The sequence below is a fragment of the Bidens hawaiensis genome, unplaced genomic scaffold (assembly GCF_021521415.1).
Source record: "Bidens hawaiensis isolate Kalapana, Puna unplaced genomic scaffold, B.hawaiensis_p1.1 tig00002977_1, whole genome shotgun sequence".
Taxonomy (NCBI): domain Eukaryota; kingdom Viridiplantae; phylum Streptophyta; class Magnoliopsida; order Asterales; family Asteraceae; genus Bidens; species Bidens hawaiensis.
In genome coordinates this window covers 948,704-960,733 of record NW_027491160.1, presented here as the reverse complement: position 1 = coordinate 960,733, position 12,030 = coordinate 948,704, and the positions used below count along the sequence as shown (strand labels likewise).

The window sequence follows — 12,030 nt, the reverse complement described above, 5'->3', positions numbered from 1 at the left end:
CTCTGTTCTTTCTTCCTCTGTTCTGGGAGACTGGTCTTTGGTAAGTTTGAAATGACTTCCCAAAGGTGTGTTTCTCGGTTTAGTATTCTCATCATTCATCCTGAATCTTTCTAACACTTTCCATATGTATTTCTCTTGGGATAGTGTTATGGAGCCATCTTTCTTTCTGGATATACTCATCCCCAAAATCTGTTTGGCTGGACCAAGATCTTTCATCTCAAATTCATCAGACAACTGTTTCTTCAACTTGCGAATCTCCTTCATATCAGATCCTGCAATTAACATATCATCTACATAAAGAAGTAGAATGATATATGAGCCTTTAAACTTCTTTAAGTAGCAGCAATGGTCGGCCTCGCATTTCTTGTACCCAGTTCTCACCATAAAATCATCAAACTTTAGGTACCATTGCCTAGGTGCCTGCTTCAGACCATACAAGCTTTTCTTCAATTTGCAGACCCATTTTTCTTTCCCGGCAACCTGAAATCCCTCAGGTTGTGCCATATAGATCTCCTCGTCAAGATCACCATATAAAAATGCTGTCTTAACATCTAATTGCTCTAGATGTAAATTTTCTGCAGCAACAATACTTAAGATCAATCTGATGGTGGTCATCTTCACAACTGGAGAGAATATTTCATTATAATCAATTCCCTTCTTTTGCTGGAAACCCTTGACCACTAAACGAGCTTTGTATCGTTTAGACCCATCATGTTCTTCCTTGACTCTATAGACCCATTTATTCTGTAGAACTCTTTTATCTGGTGGAAACTTGGTTAAAACCCATGTCTGGTTTTTACTCAAAGAGTTCATCTCCTCCTTCATAGCATGCTCCCACTGGAGCGAATCTTTCAACTTAAGTGCTTCATAATAACTCTCTGGCTCACCATTTTCAGTTAAAAGGAGATAATTAACTGAAGGTTTGTAACGTACCTGCTGTTTAGAAACTCTGGTGGACCTCCTAACCCAGTGCTGAGGCGGGTCAGGTTCTTGTGGAGACTGTTCATCCTCAGACTCTGAACTCCCACTGTCAGAGACTCCCTCTGACTCTTCATTTCCACCAATATCATCATCTTCAAATTCAGGAACTGTGGTTTCTTCAGTTTCTGTCTCGGGTTCGGTAGCTGACTCAACTGTCTTTTTCTGAGCATCAATTTCATATTCAACCTGCTCTTTCTGAACCCTTGATTTTGAAGTGTTTCTATCTTTGTATAACTCAGCCTCATTAAAAGTTGCATGCTTGCTTCTGACTACTTTTCTGCTTTCTAAATCCCAAAGCCTGTAGCCCATTTCGTTTGACCCATATCCAATGAAAACATATTTTTTAGCTTTAGCATCAAGCTTGTCATTTTTCACTAGATCATAAGCGCTACACCCAAAGACTTTCAAATGCTTATAATCTGCAGCTTTACCTTTCCACTCTTCTTCTGGTGTCTTGAAACCCAGCGGTACTGACAATCCCCGGTTAATTAAATAAGCTGCAGTGTTAACTGCATCTGCCCAGAACGTCTTTGGAAGCCCGGCATTAAGTCTCATACTTCTTGCCCTTTCATTTAACGTCCTGTTCATTCGTTCTGCCACTCCATTTTGTTGAGGAGTGCCAGGGACCGTAAAGATCATCCGAATACCGTACTCTTCACAATAATCACGGAATTCTTTGCTAACGTATTCACCACCGTTATCCGACTTCAAGCATTTCACCTTCAAATCAGTTTCCAATTCAACAGCAGTTTTCCATTTCTTAAAAGTATCAAAAACATCAGATTTATTTTTAAGAAAGTAAACCCATACCTTGCGTGTCGAATCATCAATGAAGGTGACATAATAGTGCGATCCTCCCAAAGAAGAGACTGAAGTTGGTCCATAGACATCAGAGTGAATAAGCTCCAATTTCTGAGCTTTCTGTTGTTTTCCGGTCTTCACAAAAGATACTTTCTTCTTTTTACCGAAAACACATGGTTCACAAAATTCAGATTCAACCTTCTTCAGTTCTGGAATTTTTCCTCTAGCAACGAGCATTTTCATCCCTTTTTCACTCATGTGGCCGAGTCGTTGGTGCCACAAACTAGACTGACTCGGTCCACTGGTCACTGCATTTACCCCATCAGCTGGAATTTCAACCATGTATAAAGTGCCCTTCTTTTTACCTCTGGCGATCACAAGATTCCCTTTCACAACTTTCCATTGACCCCCACCAAACATAACATCATATCCTTGGTCATCTAACTGCCCAACAGAAATTAGCTTTCTTCTAAGGCTAGGAACGACCCGAACATCCTTTAGAGTCCATGAGGTGCCCAATGAAGTTTTTAGTTCAATATCCCCCATCCCCGTGATATCAACAGCATGATTATTAGCCAAACGAACTTTACCAAAATTACCTGTTCGGAGATTCTTCATCTTCTTCGTGCTATAAGTGGCATGAAAAGATGCACCAGAATCCATAATCCATGAATCTGTTGATTCTTCAACACAACAGATAAGAGTCTCTTCTGAACCTTCTGAATCATCTAAACCGGTGGCCAGATTAACTTCCTTCTTAGATTCTTTCTTTTCTTTTGAAATTGAGGGGTTAGGGCATTGGTTTCTGAAATGCCCCATTTCTTTGCAATTCCAACACTCAATGTCTTTTCTGGGCTTTGACTGACTTCTTCTTCTAGACTTTGACCTACCCCTGCCATTACCTTTCTCTCTTCTCCTACCTCTCCCTTCGGTGCTCAATATAGAACTAGATGTCTCACCAGAATTCCTTCTTCTTATGTCCTCCCCTAAAATCAAATCCCGGACTCCTTCAAAAGTAAGCTTAGTATTCCCAGAAGAACTACTAACTGCAGTAACAGTCCCTGACCAACTTTCGGGTAACGAGGATAACAAGAGTAACGCTTGAACTTCATCATCAAACTTGATATCAACAGAAGACAAACGAGAAATAATAGTGTTGAAGTCATTAACATGAGAGGTAACAGATGCCCCTTCCTTCATTCTGGTGTTAACTAGCTGTCTAATCAGAAATACCTTGTTTGATGCAGAAGGCTTTTCATACATATTTGACAAGGCTTTCATAAGACCATACGTGGTAGTTTCATTTACAATATTGAATGCCACATTCTTAGCTAGTGAGAGTCTAATAACAGCTATGGCTTTTCTGTCAAGTACCTTCCACTCATCATCTTTCATACTTTCCGGTTTCCTCTCTTCTAGTGCTTCCATTAAGTCTTTCTGACATAGCAAATCCTCAATTTGCATTTTCCACCATCCAAAATCCTGACCATCAAACTTCTCAATCTTGATCTTTCCATCCTCAGCCATTTCCAAACTGAGTTTTGATTACAGCAAACAACCAAACTACCCAAGGAATAAAAGGACTGGAAACTGATCAGAAAAAACGAACCAGCGGCGGCGGAACTGTAGCAGCGGCGGCGGTACTGTAGCGGCGGCGGCGGTACTGTAGCGGCGGCGGTACTGTAGCGGCGGCGGTACTGTAGCAGCGGCGGTGGAACTGTAGCAGCGGAGCAGCGGCGGCGGAACTGTGTGTATAATCGAGAACCAGGCTCTGATGCCAATTGTTAGGTTCGGAGTCACACACAAACACGAATACAAAAGTAAAACCGAAAGAATAAACGAAAGAGACACAAGGATTTAAGTGGTTCGGTCACGGTGTATGAACTACGTCCACTGTCGATAACTAGGGTTTTCTTATTATTGAGTGATACAAACTTACAAGTACAGGAGAGAATATATAGACTAGACAATTAGGGTTTAACCCTTTAACTAAACTGGGCCTGATTAGAGCTTTTGGGCTTGGCCAAAACTCAAACAGCTTAATCTCCTAATTCTGTCTATTCGTCTAAACCGGACCCGACCCATGATGGATCGGAGACCACAACATAACAGCTTTAGGGCTGTCACTTTTACCCGAAACCCAAGAAAACCCGCACCCGAGCCCGAACTAACCCGACCTGAAAAACCCGAACCCGAGATAAGACAAATCCGAACCCGAACCGAACTAATTTGGGTTGGTTCTTGGGTCTAACTTTTGGGTTTTGGGTCAACCCGAAAAGCCCGAACAAAGTTTTTTATTAAAAAAAACCCATTATATTATTAGTAGGTTCACTCGATTTCGATTTTGGTATATTTTGTTTAATCAATTATGAAATTTTAGGCAGATTTAATAACCAGTTTTATTATGATATATTCTATTTGATCACATTCGAGCTCAAATTTGGGTTCGATTTTGGTAATAAAAGACAACAGTAGCATTTAAATAATTAAAGGTTATCATAAAAATTCTTCATAACTAAATGATCATAAGACTTTGGGAAAATATAATCATGATAGGATTTGGGAACATAAAACCTAGGTAATCTGATCGTACACAGACAAAATCATAAAAATGTAGGATATAGCGATTTTTAGTTATGTCCTCACCTAAATATTATGTTGGACTTAACAGTTTAGTAGAGTATGGTTTATTAGAGATTATGTGCATCAAACAAACATAATTATTAAATCAACAATTATCAATTAATTCGTCTGCGTATGACAAAAAAAGTAACAGCAAACTCTCAACATTAAAAACCGTATCAACAAATACATATACTCATCATATCATAATTAGAAGCATCATCAATCACTAATCAGATCTAAAGTTTGGCAAAATACCCATACCTTGAATTAGCGGTTCGTAAAGTACAACTTAGTTAGATTTGACCAATTGATTCAATGAACATCGCCTTTAGTTGTTGTCAGACCTATAAAAAAAGTGAAACCAATGAAAGTCATAAGAGAATCAGAGTAGTGAAACTAATGTATTCAACAATGACATCCACGTAGTAACCAGATATAAAGTTTAACGAAAGACTCGTACCTTGAAATAAGCTTCCATACGGTTTTGAGCTTCAGTATTCTGAAAAATTTCAGAAATAAACATGAGAAACATACCATTGTGACCAAAATCACATTCAGTAGCAACTCCTAAGATTATAATACAATAGATGAGAAATACAAATGCATATGATGAAAAATGTAAGAACCCCATAACTTGGTTGAATCAGTTAACGCGCGAATTTTTACAAATCACAGAATCCTAATTACAAAATTACTTTTAAAATCATTTTTTTTATAAGATCTCTACACTTAACACAAGATCCATAATTGTATTAAATTAAGAAAAGCCTTATAAGTAAAGATTCACAAGTTTCCTCCAAAGAGTAGGCCAAAACAACCAAACAACATGTTTTCTACAAAATTAACAATTCAAGTCTGGTCCATCCAATAATAAATACAACAGCATCAAACAAACATAATTATTAAGTCAACAATTATCAATTAATTCGTCTGCGTATAACAAAAAAAAAAGTAACAGCAAACTCTCAATATTAAAAACCGTATCAACAAACACATACATATACGCATCATATCATAATCAAAAGCATCATCAATCAGTAATCAGATCTAAAGTTTGGCAAAATACTCATACCTTGAATTAGTGGTTCGTAAAGTACAATTTAGTTAGATTTGACCGATTGATTTGACAAGCATCACCTTTAGCTGTTGTCAAACCTATAAAATAAAGTGAAACCAATGTAAGTCATAAGAGAATCAAAGTAATGATACTAATGTATTTCAACAAAAATGAACAAAGTAACCAGATGTAAAGTTTAACGAAAGACTCATACCTTGAAATTAGGGTTCCTGTCAAGTAACTCAATGGTAGATTATTCAATAAGCTGGGTTAATTTGATGGAGAGAAGTAAGGTAGTAGCATGCTTAATATCCACCAAAGAAGACTTGCTTTTCTCATTTCTTTCGGTGTTAATATTATAACACAATAACAAATCAAAACACAGTAAATAAAAACTACAAATCTTAGATACCAAGAACAAATAATACAGATCTAAACAAAAATCACCTGAAGAACGAAGGAGCGGAAAAAGGATGAACCGCGTTTCCGATTTAGGCCGATTGAGAAGGCATAGAGGTGCACCGGCGATTACGGGAAGCATGTGGAACGCCAAGGTGCGCCGGTCGATTGAGAATCGGATTTAGGTTAATTGAAAGGACATAGAGATGAAATATTACAGGAAGTAGTGGTAGGGAACGGTGATTAGGGTTTGGTTGAGAAGAAAGAAGAAGATGCAGGAAATAGGCGTATGTGTATGTGTTTGATATGTTTTTAGGGTTATTCAAAATTGGATGAATGATAGCAGACAGGGTTTTTTTTCCAGCTTGAACGTAAAGTTGACACATCAGCAAATGTCGTATATGATTGACACATAAGCTTGTTGAATATGAAAAGGACACGTGGCCATGGAGATCTTGGTTTATTATATAGGGGATATATATATATCTATATTATTTATTAATCAAATCTATTATTTTACAGTTGAACAAATTTTATAAATTTTTAAGACTATGTCATCCTAAGGTACTGCTAAATTGATGCATCAACTATCTGTTTTAGGTCAAGCAAGACGTGGATGCATCAACATTGTCTCTAAGGAAATATTTGGTGGTTTATGAAGTTTATGTTATAAAGTTTTAAATTTTGTTTGTAAATATTCTATTATGTAACTTCATTTTTTGTGAGTTCATGTTTTGTAGTACTTTCTTTCTGTCTAAATATCAATTGCAGTTTTATATCATAGTGACATCTCAAAAAACATATTAAAAAATATCTTATCGTTTGAAATTATATGTGTGTACTTGACAACTCCTATATTTCCGTCCGTGTTGTACACGGGTCAATAACCTAATTTAATAATATAAGAATATATGGGGTCTCAATAAATGTGTGGCCTCAAGCCCTTGCTTGGGACATCAAAGCTACTGAGCCGGTTGTAATTCAGTTCGTATTGGTTTGGAGGTGAACCATGCCACCACAACCCCCTCGAGGGGGGGGGGGGTGTTGGAACACTACCCCATTAACGTCCGATAGCTAGATAGAAAAAGTGACGAGGTCCACCCCAAATCAACACACTTTTTTTAATCCTTTTCTTTTATTTATTTAGTTAAATTACAACCAACTTGTTAAATGGTGAACTAGTTGAAGCTCACTACATGACGTGACATAGCGTTATACAATTTTTAGTTAACCCCAACTCATAGGTACAAATCAGTCGAGTTTTTTACGAGCTACTTAAAGGCGTTTTCCAAGCCTTTAAAATCGAATTGCACCCTCTGTCCAACCTTTGGCAACACATTCCGGACAATCCAGCAACTCTTATGATGCGTGAGCGCTATTATGGACTTCCATAATCTGTCCCGAACAGGTGTGAACGTTGTAGGCTGTTCCTAAGATTTTCATACAGCTCTGCTCAATTCTAAATGGTCCGGAGTGTTTAATAATATTTCAGGAAGCTCTAGATGCTTCCATATAGATCCGGAAACATCCAAATCTCTAGTAAAAATGAATTAGTTTTAGGCGGGTCGTGACATTAGGCTCGTTTAAAGTTCTCTCAAAATATAATAACGTAATTATTAATGTATATAAATTAATTTAAAAACAATAAACGAATTAATTTTAAGCCAATCCCAAGCTTTAAAAACAACTAACGACCCGACTGCTGAGATTGAGCTTTTGAAAAAACGCTCGAACCTTCATAAGTCAACGCTGTGTTCCCGAGTCTTATTTAACAGGGGGAGGGGAAGGAAAAGAGGGAAAAATATGAAAAAAATCATGTTCCTGATATTTTTTAAGAAGGGGGGGAGAAATGATGGAAAATGTGAACATATTATCATCCTCCCAAATTGGAGAGATTATGAGAGAAAATATTTATGTTTAATAATAATTTTCTATTAATTCCTAAATTACTCTTATATCTAACTTCTATTATAGTTTACTTAAAGGGTATAATAGAAAAATTGCAACTTTCCTTTATTTCCTATTAACTCGGGAACAACAAAAATCTTTAATTTTCTTTCCTTTCTTTTTATTAAACTCGGGAACATAAAATAAAAGCAAACATTTTTCTTTCCCTAGCTTTCTTTCCTGTTATAATTCCCCATCCTTCCCCTTCCCCTTCCCCTTCCCCTTCCCTCTTTAAATGAGACTCGGAAACACATTGAAAAGCCAGCCGAGTTTAATCGAGCTCGTCTGCCTAGTCATAAACGAAAAGAAAGCGCCATCCATAGGGATAAACTCATAAACCCCCAAAGCACTCTGCTCAATTTTCATGGATTCTGGTGTTTCATAATCTTCAAACTGATGCAGATACTGTTCCAACAAAACGTTTCTTTAACCATAATCAGCAAGCAATGTTCGTCAAGCTTCAACCTTTAGACACAAATTGCATCCCAGTTATCCATCCAGTCAATACCCAAAAACCCACAACCGTTAATGTTGGAGTCTCAATTCCTCTCACACGCCACCGTACCCAGAAAGAAACTGAACATCAACTCATCAAGAAACACCAAATTCCACCTCAAAAACCATATGATTTTGAAGAAACTGTTGTTTTTCATAACCCAAAGCCTAACCCGGATGGTCCAGTTGAAACCCAAGTGAAGAAAAGAGTGTGGTCAAGGAAGGAGAACTTGCACACGAAGTGTTCGACGAAAGTTGCGAGTGAGAATGCGGCCGGGAAGACGGTGCACACCGGGTGTTTGATGAAATGGGCAAGGTATGGAGGGTGTATTCCTGCTATGTTAGAAGCTTTAGAGAGAACTAGTGATTTGGATGAGGCGTTTAAGCCGTGGGAGTTAAGTTTAAGTAAGAAGGAAATGACGATAATCTTGAAAGAGCAAGAGGTTTGGCAAAGGGCTAGGGAGATATTTGAGTGGTTTAAACGAAAAGGGTGTTACGAGTTGAATGTGATTCATTATAATGTAATGGTTCGGGTTCTTGGCAAGGCTAGAAGATGGGTTGAACTTGAGATGCTGATGGATGAAATGAAGGATAATGGAATTGAATATGTGAACTCGACTTTTGGGACTTTGATAGATGTTTATAGTAAAGGTGGAAGTAGGGAGAGAGCAATGTGTTGGTTGGATGTAATGAACAAGAAAGGTTTAGAACCCGACGAGGTGACTATGGGGATCGTTGTTCAAATGTACAAAACCGCAGGCCAGTTTGAAAAGGCTGAGGAATTTTATAAAAACTGGTCAGCGTGTAGAAATCTTTGTTTAAGCGTGCATACGTGTAATTCCTTGATTGATAATTATGGGAAAGCTGGAAGAATAAAAGATGCATCTGATACATTTGACAAAATGCTTAGAAAAGGTATAGTTCCAAATATAGTGACATTTAATTCAATGATTCATATGTTTGGTAATCATGGTCGGTTAGATGAAGTTGCATCATTGATGCAGAAAATGGAACAACTTCAATGTTTGCCCGATGCACGAACGTATAACATACTCATTTCACTTCATGTTAAGCATGGCGATATCATTTTGGCAAAAGGGTACTTTAAAAAGATGCTAAAAGCTTCTCTTGAGCCTAATGCCGTGAGTTACCGAACACTTTTACGTGCTTTTTCAATAAGACGTATGGTTAGGGAAGCGGAAGAGCTTGTAAATGAGATGAACAAAAGAGATATTAAGATAGATGAATTCACACAATCTTCACTTACTAGAATGTACATAGAGTCTGGTACGCTTGAAAAGTCATGGTTATGGTTTTATCAATTTCATTTGTTAGGGAATATGAGTCTCTGAGTGTTACTCGGCGAATATTGATGCGTTTGGAGAACGTGGGCATGTTTTGGAAGCCGAGAAAGTTTTCAAATGTTCTCAGGAACGAAGGAATCCAACCGTGCTTGAGTTCAATGTCATGATCAAGGCGTATGGCATCAACAAACAATATGACGAAGCGTGTCGATTAGTTGATATTATGGATGAGTATGATGTGCACCCGGATGAATGTAGCTATAATTCAATCATCCAAATGTTAGCAAGTGCCGATCTCCCACAAAAAGCTACTTTCTATTTAAGGAAAATGCAAGAATCCGGATTGGTGCGCGATTGCATACCGTATTGTGCTGTCATTTCAAGTTTTGTGAAATTAGGTCAATTGGAAATGGGGGTGCGTTTGTTTGAAGAAATGATTGGATTCAATATAGAACCTGATGTGGTTGCATATGGTGTGTTGATTAACGCGTATGCTGATATTGGAAACGTTGAACGAACTTTACATTATGTGAACAAAATGAAAGATTCGGGTCTGGTTATGAATGGTATTATATGTAACTCTTTGATCAAACTTTAAACAAAAGTTGGGTGCTTGAAGGATGCAGAAGAAGCTTATTATATGCCTCAAAGATTAGACGTAGGTCCGGATGTTTATTGTTCAAATTGTATGATTGACTTGTACACCGAACAGTCAATGCTTAAGCCAGCAGAGGAAATTTTTGAAAAGTTGAAAAGAAATGGGATTGCAAACGAGTTTTCTTACGCAATGATGTTGTGTATGTACAAGAAAATTGGGAGTTTTGATGAGGCTTTTGAGATAGCAAAAGAGATGAGGGAATTAGGGTTTATGACTGATTTGTTGAGTTATAATCATGTTCTTGGATTGTATGCATTATACGGTAGGTTTAAGGAGGCGGTTACAATCTTTAAGGCAATGATTGAATCGGGTGTTGAACCGACTGAGTTGACTTTTAAATCACTTGGTGTTGTTCTTATGAAACGCGGTGTTTCAAAGAAAGTGGTCAAGAATCTTGAAGTTATGTGGAGAGATGATAATCAAAGTGGTTTGGAAGTGTGGATGGCGACTCTTGATTCGGTTAGTGGTATGGTTTATCATGATATTAGTGACCGATGATGGTCTTTTGTATTATTAGATCAAGATTTAGATATTACTTTACTTTGTTGTATGTTCATAGAGATGTTTTTGAGTTTTGGAGAAGAATTGCATAACATGTTCAATATGATATTAGCACTAGTCTTAAACTTACAAGTTAAGTATTTAAGTATTTGTAAGTTCAAGTTTTATCATAAATATGAATATCACACTGAGTAGACTTAATAATCAATATTTTCTGCACAAAAGCATGGGTTCTCTGGAGTGATTGCAGCTTATAAACAACATAGTTTTGACTGATGAAAATTAGATGTGGTATAAACAACATAATTTGAACTCTTGAGTCCGCTGCAGCTTATCTCAAATTACACACAGGCACGGGCATGGTGTGAACATGTTCAATTGATCTCAACGGGCTGTTGATTGGGGCGAAGAGTATTTGTATTTGTGTTGAAAGAACCGGACCACGATGGCGGATGGCCCATCAGTTTTGCCCAATCCATACCGGAGAAGAGAGTGAGGCGCATTCCGGCAAGATTAAAAAATGATGAGATGAGTTTGTTAGCTTTCTTCTCCCAACCTTTTCCTCCTCTGTAATTCTGTTTTTCCCACTTCATTCTTTTGGGTTACAAAGTTTGAAACATTCCCTGCAAATTCAGTGTATTATTGATATTGAAGTGGAAAGTACAAATGGTATTGTATAGTGTATATGGATAGTCCACACTTTACCATTTTGTTTAGAAGTTTAATAATAAGAAAACCGAAATCAAACACAAATTGCTAAAATACTTTTCTTTTTTAAATGAAAATTGGTGTTACACTATTCATGGTGTTATCATCGTAAAAAAGCTCCGGTATCTGTTTTAAATTTGGCATTTTGACATATGTAACGAGGTTTTGTACCTGTGCGTTGTTGTATGATCAGTATCAGTTTGACTCATTTTGTTACCGATATGGTTCTGGCAATCGGTATGTTTACGACACAACAATATACAATATTCTTAACATATTTTGTACGATACAAAAAAAGGTTTATTTACAATCGTTTTATTACACAAAACTTGTTTGATTTAACTGAAAAAATGAAGTTTTGTAACCCAAACAATAAAGTCATGTTTTACATCGATTAAAACCAAAAAAGGAATACCGATACTGGTTCCAATGAAATAAATAAAAAATAAAACCAAAACAGATTCCAGTTATTAAATGTTATCACATCGACACATGCCCGTCCATATTCAATTTACAGAGAGAGATACAATTTTTAGGGATACGTGCATGTTTTT

General features: G+C 37.1%; 1 pseudogene; it reads left to right on the top strand.

Annotated features, from left to right (window-relative positions):
• Positions 1-8,256: 8,256 nt before the first annotated feature.
• LOC143621811 (pentatricopeptide repeat-containing protein At3g23020 pseudogene) lies at positions 8,257-10,765 on the top strand (annotated as a pseudogene).
• The last annotated feature ends 1,265 nt before the right edge of the window (positions 10,766-12,030 follow it).